Raw genomic sequence first — 9407 nt, 5'->3', positions numbered from 1 at the left:
TGGCACTGAGGGAGTGGAAGTCGGGTCAAGTGGAATTTTTTTTTAGTGCTTAGCAGAAGGAAGGGCCTACCAATGTTTTTACCAGTTGATTTTTAAATTTTAATGTTTAGTGTTGTTCTGAAGACACAGTCTCGCCCTGTTTTCCAGGCTGGAGTGCAGTGGCATGATCATAGCTACTGCAGTCTTGACCTCCCAGGCTTAGGTGATCTCACCTCAGCCTCAGTAGCTGGAAATACGGACGTGTGCCACCATGCCCAGCTAATTTTTTTTTTATTTTTTGTAGAGATGTATCAGTACGTTGCCCAGGGCTGGTCTCAAACTCTTGGCTTCAGCTTTCCAGAGTGTTAGGATTATAGGCAAGGCCACTGTGCCCAGCCTCACCTGTTGAGTTTTTAAAACAGCTTTATTGAAATATAAATACAATTCATCCATTGAAAGGGTACAGTATTTTAGTACATTCACAGGGTTGCTGTTTTTGTCACCGCGAAAACAGACCAGGATGCATTGACAGTCATTCCCCATTCCTTTATCCTTAGCACTTGGCAACCACTAATCTTTCTGTACATAAATTTAAATATTCTGGACATTACATATAAATAGAATCAAAATAGGTGGTCTTTTGTGACTAGCTTATTTTGAAGTTTCATCAGTTGTATGTGTCAATCCCAACTCTATGTAGGACTCAAGTGCTTCATCTTTTTTGATGGCTGAATACTTTTTTTTTTTTTTTTTTTTTTTTTATGAGATGGTGTTTTGCCATGTAGCCCAGCCTGCTCTACAACTCCTGGGCTCAAGGAATCCACTCGGCCTCCCAAAGTGCTGTGATTACAGTTGTAATTTGCACCTGGCCCAAATACTATTCCACTGTATGGACATACCACATTTTGTTCATTTGTCAATTGATGGGCATTTGGGTTGTTTTCACTTTTTGACTTATGAATGACGCTGCTATGAACATTCATGCACAAGATTTGTATATGTTTTCACTTCTTTTGGGTATATACCTAGGAGTCAAAGTGCTTAGCAGGAGAAAGCACTTCACATTCGATCACATGGTAACTGTGTAATGTTTTGAGTGTCTGTCATATACTTTCCCCAAAGTGTTTGCACCATTTCACATTCCTTCCAACAATGCATGAGGGCCCCAGTTCCTCCATATTTTTGTCAGCACTTGTTATTATTATTTTTTTTATTTTTTGAGATAGAGTCTTGCTCTGTTACCCAGGCTGGAATGCAGTAGTGTGATCTAGGCTCACTGCAACCTTGCCTCCTGGGTTCAAGTGATTCTCTTGCCTCAATTTTCCAAGTAACTGGGATTACAGGCATGCATCATTATGCCCAGCTAATTTTTGGTGGTTTTTTTGTTTTGTTTTGTTTTGTTTTTAGTAGAGATGGGGCTTCACCATGCTGGCCAGGCTGGTCTTAAACTCCTGACCTCAAGTGATCCACCTGCCTCGGCCTCTCAAAGTGCACTGGGATTACAGGCGTGAGCCACTGTGCCTGGTGTGTTATTATCTGTGCTTTTTATTAGAGCTGAACTGTTGCATGCAAAATAGGAATCTCATGCTTTTGACTGGCTTTTCCCTACTGAATAATGATGTTGAGCATATTTTCATGTGCTTATTGGCCATTTGTGTATCTTCTTTGGAAAGATGTCTTCAATTCCTTTGCCCATTTAAACTTTATCTTCTTATTCAGTTATAAGATTTAAAAAATACATTCTGGATACAGATCTTTTACTGGACATACGACTTACAAATATTTTCTCCAATTCTCTGTGTTGTCTTAATCACTTTCTTGATGGTATCAGTTTGCAGCACAGAAGTTTTAAATTTGGATAAATACTTTTATTGCAAAAACATTGGTTTTGAAGCTGCTTAAAATCTTCTTAAGGGTCTCTCAGTGAGGGACTGAGAAACCAAATGGACAGAGCTCTGCAAACCTCTTTTCAGCCGCCCTCAACACTCCCCCATCTTGCTTCCAACACACTTGTTTCCACCTGAACAAACGTTACCTACACGTTTGGCATGGTTACAGAGGAGCAGAGCGGGAAAGCTGAGGTTCCGGGGTGTGGATGAGTTTTCCACTGAAGAGTTGAGCAGCCTTGGAAAACTTTCCCAAAACAACATCTTCAATTGTTTCTAAACTGCTACCACACCTACATATGAAGTCGGTGCAGCTTATAAATTTAATGCAATACATTTTGATCAAGACATAGTATTGTAGGTATATTAGGATGAAAATGTAGATGAAGGGCACGTAAATATGCAGAGGATGGTGTTTTTATTAAATAGGAAATGGACAAGATTTGTTGGCATGATTCAGCTTTTCTTACTAATTCGAGGCAGTGTTTGTGTTTGATAAAATGCAGTCATGTTTTTGAACCTTTATAAAGCCAGAATCCGAGTTGCTTATTCTCAAGGTCATGTTTCTATTAAAGAAAAACGCACCAGCCACAAAAAGCAACACAGTTTAAACCTTTATTTGCATTAAAAAAAAAACAACAACAACAAAACCCAGAATGGATTGATAACACAGGTCAAAGTTCTTATTAAAATTTCCACTGCCTCTCATTTCTCTAACAGCCCTCTCTGCCCAAATGCCAAGCCTCGTCTGCCACAAAACATATTTTTTCCTCTTTTTCTCTCTATCCTCTTTTATTTTTGCTAGATTGGGAGTGGAGAAGACTTTGAACACTTCTATGCAGTCATGTCATTACCTAGATAAAGTGCTCATGCAATGTCTGACATTCATGGTAAGCATTAAGTGGTATCTTGAAATTGCAGCAAATGAATACAGCAGAGGGAAAAAAAACTCAGAAAAACAATAGTGTAATATCATCTCCAAATACCCCTGTTAGGATTTGATTTATATATTTCTAAGTTTTTCTTTATGTCTAGACATTTTTTTTTTTTACATTTCTAAGATAAAAAAGCAGAATCATAGTATTAGGCTTTTTTTTTTTTTTTTGAGACAGGGTCTCCCTCTGTCGCCCAGGCTGGGGTGCAGTGGTGCACTCAACAGTAGCCTCAACCTCTTAGGGTCAAACAAACTTCCCACCTCAGCCTCCCAACTAGCTGAGACTATAGGCGTGCAACACCATGCCTGGCTAATTTTATCTTTTATTTATTTATTTTTTGACACGGAGTCTTGCTTTGTTGCCCAGGCTGGAGTGCAGTCACACAATCTTGGCTCACTGCAACCTCCGCCTCCCGGGTTCAAGCAATTCTCCTGCCTCAGCCTCCCAAGTAGCTGGGACCACAGGCGTGCACCATCACACCCAGCTAATTTTTGTATTTTTTAGTAGAGACGGAGTTTCACCATGTTGGCCAGGATGGTCTTGATCTCTTAACCTCGTGATCTGCCCGCCTTGGCCTCCCGAAGTGCTAGGATTACAGGGCCTGGCCAAGGCCCCTCCTCTTGATACCACCCTATTGGCCACCAGTTTCAGCACATGAATTTCAGAGGGGATAGATTCAAATCATATCACCAGTCTCCTATGAATATGTGAGCTGAGTCACAATCTTACAATTTTGCTGGAAAAAGAAAAGTTAATTCTGGTCAATTTGAACTACATTCAATCCCAAACACAGGTTACCCGGGGGAAACTGCAGACTTGCTGAAAGGCAGTAACATTCTGGCATCCCCTAGTGGCCACCTGAATATTCTGTAAAACCTGAACTTCTCTTTTTTGCTTTTCTTTGGTGTGGCACATTTTCTGCTTTCAGTTTATTTACTATTACTTCACCCCATTTTTAAACATTTTAGAAAACAAAAGGGAACATCAGAGTTCATACAGAAGACACCTCTAGCTTGGCGGTTTTCACTCGTCTTATATTTCTTGTGTCTTCTGTGTATTTGTCCTGCACACAATTGAACACAGTAGTTGCTCAATGAAGGATTGATTGATAGGTATTGCATTACAATGTTTGAAATATTTTATTGTTTTGTTTTTTTTCTTTTGAGATGGAATCTTGCTCTGTCGCCCAGGCAGAAGTGTAATGGTGCCATTTTGGCTCACTGCAACCTCTGCCTCCAAGGTTCAAGTGATACCCCTGCCTCAGCCCCCCAGTAGCTAGGATTACAGGCACATGCCGCCACACCTGGCAATTTGTGTGTGTGTGTGTGTGTGTGTGTGTGTGTGTGTGTGTGTGTATTTTTAGTAGAGACAGCGTTTCACCATGTTGGTGAGGCTGGTCTCAAACCCCTGACCTTAAGTGATCATTCCACTTCATCTTCCCGAAGTGCTTGGATTACAGGCATGAGACACCACGCCCGACCTTGAAATATTTTTCTTTTCTTTTCCTTTCTTTTTTTGAGATGGAGTCTTGCTCTGTCACCAGGCTGGAGTGCAGTGGTGGGATCTTGGCTCATTGCAACCTTCACCTCCCATGTTCAAGCCATTCCCCTGTCTCAGCCTCCCTAATAGCTGGGACTATAGGCATGTGCCACCACGCCCGGCTAATTTTTTTTGTATTTTAGTAGAGATGGGGTTTCACCATGTTGGCCAGGATGGTCTCGATCTTCAGACCTAATGATTCCCCACCTTGGCCTCCCAAAATGCTGGGATTACAGGCGTGAACCAGTGCGCCGGCCCATTTATTTATTTATTTTTGAAGCAAAGAGGAGATGCTTTATAGTGTACTTTTTCTTCCCATCTCAAATTGCACTTAATGCTAAGCCTTTCCTGTCCAGCTCCATGCCTTCAAAAGATCTTTAAAAGAAACAGAAGATTTCACATGTGTACAAGGATTTAATCGTCCTTAACCTTATTATTAGGAATTTTTTGTACAATTGAAAAGGATGTTTCAGGCCACCAAGCAGCTGGAAGCCAGCGGGTAAGATTTTCAAGAGAAATTCTTTTTATGAACAGATGGAAATGATTTGACCAGGACACACTGGCTCACTCTTCTAAATGGATGATAAAAAAAAGTCGTGTTTTGCTCTCAACTTGAAATCCAAAATTCTACTTGTATAAATTAATCTAATTCCTGCCTGATCTTTGACAACATTACTGATAAACTAAAATTAAAGGAGGTACAATTTTACATTCATCTGTAAAAGCATGTATTAATTTTCTATTTTTATTTTTATTTTTTGTTTTCATTTTTCAAATGGAATGTGATTTGAACCACTGAAACCCAAATAACTGTGGTCTTGGAGAAGACTCATCAGCTACTTCCATTATTGAAATGGGTTCAAAGAGTCAGTAACTTAGACAAGCATCCTTCCAGTCCCAGCCCTGTTACTAAATAAGTATGTCATTGGAAGATAGGTCACAAAATCTGGCTAGCTTTTCATTCATTTTGCTACTTAATGTCCTTATATATAAGCAGAAAACTCACTTTTAGCTCTGTGTGTGATTTTAGGATCTAATTGCTCATGCTTTTTTGCTGTGTACCAAGCAATCCTATTTGATCTTGCACAAAAGATGGCTATCTTTGTAGAAAATTCTACTTCCTTCTTCCTACTTAGCTTATATCATTGTTTTCTTCATGGAAAACTCTTTTTCTCTCTGCCAATCTGTTTAACTCATTGAAGTATCGGCTAAGTCCCATCTTGACTTCCATCCATAAGATGATGACTGCCACCTCTACACTGAGCAGGTTGGTGGTGTCTCTTATACAATGACGTACTTTTGCAAGCTTACCCCTTTTATGAAAAGTTTAAAATGGTTTCTATAAGACAAATCATGCAGGTATAATTAAATGCATTAGTAATGAAGAACCAGAGGCCAGAACTTCTTTTCAGGTAAAATAATCCATTTGTGGGGCGCAGTGGCTCATGCCTGTAATCCCAACACTGGGGGGCTGAGGCAGGTGGACCACCTGAGGTCAGGAGTTCGAGACCAGCCTGACTAACATGGTGAAACCCCATCTTAAAAATACAAAAGTTAGCTGGGCATGGCGGTGGACATCTGTAATGCCAGCTACTCAGGAGGTGAGACAGGAGAATAGCCTGCACCTGGCAGGCGGAGGATGCAGTGAGCCAAGATTGCGCCATTGCACTCCAGCCTGGGCAATGGAGTGAGTCTGTCTCAAAAGAGAATCCATTGAAACAATTTCACATTGTAAACTGTTGACACTGTATATAGAAATTCTTCATGGAATGGAGGAGTATTTTGTAACATGGAGGGGTTTAGCCTAGCAGCAGGACTCCAAGGGTAGAAATTGAAGCCAGCATTGTTGAATGACTATACAAAAGTATTTTTTTTTTTTTTTTTTTTTTTTTTTTGAGACGGAGCTTCGCTCTTGTTACCCAGGCTGGAGTGCAATGGCGCAATCTCGGCTCACCGCAACCTCCGCCTCCTGGGCCCAGGCAATTCTGCCTCAGCCTCCTAAGTAGCTGGGATTACAGGCATGTGCCACCATGCCCAGCTAGTTTTTTGTATTTTTAGTAGAGACGGAGTTTCACCATGTTGACCAGGATGGTCTCGATCTCTCGACCTCGTGATCCACCCGCCTTGGCCTCCCAAAGTGCTAGGATTACAGGCTTGAGCCACCGCGCCCGGCCAAAAGTCTTTTTTTTTGCCTTTTGCTGGTAGACACCATCTTGTCTGAGCATCCTTCCACATGTTGGTACCACTCCCGCTTCCCAGTGATTGCTTTGTGGGTGGGATGCAGTTCTAGCCAAAGCAAGCTCACTGGAAGCTTCTGGGAAACACTGTGTGTGTGTGTGTGTGTGTGTGTGTGTGTGTGTGTGTGTGTGTATGTATGTGTGTGTGTATATATATATATATATATATATATATAATTATTATTTTTTGAGATGGAGTTTTGCTCTTGTTGCCCAGGCTGGAGTTCAATGGCGCCATCTCAGCTCACTGCAACTTCTGCCTTCCAGGTTCAAGTGATTCTCCTGCTTCAGCCTCCTGAGTAGCTGGAATTACAGGCAAGCAGCACCATGCCCCACTAATTTTGTGTTTTTAGTAGAGACAGGGTTTCTCCATGTTGGTAAAACTCCTGACCTCAGGTGATCCGCCTGCCTGGGCCTCCCAAAGTGCTGGCATTACAGGTGTGAGCCACTGCACCCAGCTGAAATATCATCTTGTTCTTATAAAAAAGCTTATGAAAAGAGATATCCCTCTTCTTCCTCTGGAGGTTTTCTTTTTTTTCTTTTCTTTTTTTAAACAGTGTAAAGAGGCTTTTTTAAAAATTGTGTATATGTAACATTAGCCAAAATTATTTTAAATAAGTAAATTTTTATTAGAGGAATTCCATGTTGTGATTTCTTTCACTGTCCGTCAAGGTCACTTTGGATTCTCTAAAGAGCTGGAGTGAAAAGATTTACCTTGCAATGCTCTATTTACTGCATTTTACACATGAAATAACGACGCAAAGAGAATAAGACACTTGCCAGTGGTAACAAATGGCAGAACCTGTATTTGAGCAATGTCAAGGGGTCCCAATCTATCGTTTTTCCCACCACCTACATCGCTTCCCATAAAAATAGTATTCTATCATATGTTTTGCAAAGTATGTCATACTTTATCAAAGAATTAATACATTATGCAAACCACAAGAGCACTACGACATAGGTATTATTACACTTGCTTGATCTGTGAGGCAATAGAGCTTCAGTAAGTTCCACACAGATAGTTAAGTGGCTGACTTGGCCCTTGAACCTAATGACTTCCAAGTCTTCTGCCCTTTCTGTGGTCCCAGAAAGTACTATTTAAGGACAAATAGTAAGATCTCCCAGAGATCAGAAATGCAACTCTGGAAACACACTTTGTCCTATTGGTCACTCGTTTTCAACCTGTCCTTTTCTGAGCACCCAGGTTCCACGGAGGTTCTTGGGAGATGCTGGGTGGCATGAGCAATGGAGGTCATGGAGAGGCACGTTAGTGGGACTCTAAAGCCTCACCCCTTGTTACCAAGCTCAACAGGGGGATCTCCAAATTGATCTGTTCCAAATACCGGGGTTCTGAAAAAGACTCCAACTGAACAAAGATTCATTGGCTTCAGAAGGAGAAAGGGCTAGGCTGGACACAGTGGCTAATGTCAGCAATTTGGGAGGCCAAGGTGGGAAGATTGCTTAGGGCCAGAAGTTTGAGACTAGCCTGGGCAACATAGTGGGATCCTGGTTTCTACAAAAAAATTAAAAAGTCAGCTGGGTGAGGTGGCTCATGCCTGTAATCCCAGTACTTTGGGAGGCCAAGGTGGGAGGATTTTGTTTTTTCCCTTTTACAAATCTCATCATTCCTTGTTAATCTGAACATCCTTGAAGACAGAGTTCAGTACCTTTTACTGTCTTTTTAACTCACTGTACACTCTGATCAGTGCTCTGTATTCAGCAGGCTGATTTATCAGATGAAATAGAAGCAGTTGATGCTCTTAAATCAGCATTCTGTATCTAGTGATAACACTTTTAGGAGCTATCTCAAGGGACATCTGTGTCTGGGAAGGCTGAGGTGTGCATTTTTTAAAAAACCATTAGCTGATTGCTCAGCTTCCTGTGTCTTGCTTCCTTCTCTTTCTCTTTTCTAAGAGGAAGTTTTACAGACCAAATAAATTTATGGCCAGTAATGCAAGTTTATAAATAGGATATTTTAACTGATGTTAAATCTGTGAAATCAGCAGAAGATAAAGCCTCTTTCCAAAAATTAGACTAATTTAGGATGATGATGTTTCTGAGGGGGGAAGATGAGAATCACTATATATATATATATATATATATATATATATATATATATATATATAAATAAAATATATTATCTTATATATATTATATATTATATTATATAATATATATATAATATATATTATATATATGATTGGCTAAATCTTAACTGGTAATAAAAATCTAGCCTAGTCTGAATCAGAAAACTTACTGAAATGTTTTTGAATGCTTTTGTGAAACCTCAGCAGGAAGTTAGAATCAACACTGAGAATCCAGGGCAGTTAAGTACATATGAGAAACAGTCGTCGCTCTCAGCTTTTAAAAACAAGAAGTATTTGTTGCTTTTTGAAAGAAAGTTGGCGCAATTTTAAAAGAAACCTAACACATGTCTAAAATGGGGTCAGGAAAATCCCACACTAAACCCACCACCACCCAAAGCCGTAAGATTTTCCAAAATAATAAGGGTATTTTAAAGATCCAGAAGAAGCTGTCTTTTTCCTTCATTTATGAAACCACATTTGCTTTTGCCGTTGATTTTAGCAGAATTTTAGGCAAATTATCATTTTTGTTGAGGAATTTTTAACACTAGTTTTTCTAGAACTTCAACTTGTGGGAGCAATATCATTTTTTCATTACTACCTTAGAATAATCCTGACTAATCTTGCTTTGATGGTTGTATTAGGGTTCTTTAGAGGGACAGAACTAATAGGATATGTGTGTGTGTGTGTGTGTGTGTGTGTGTGTGTGTGTGTGTGTGTGTGTATGTGTATTAATTTAGATGAGAA

The sequence above is a fragment of the Saimiri boliviensis genome, chromosome 4 (assembly GCF_048565385.1).
Source record: "Saimiri boliviensis isolate mSaiBol1 chromosome 4, mSaiBol1.pri, whole genome shotgun sequence".
NCBI lineage: Eukaryota > Metazoa > Chordata > Mammalia > Primates > Cebidae > Saimiri > Saimiri boliviensis.
Note: the sequence above shows the minus strand (reverse complement) of the source record.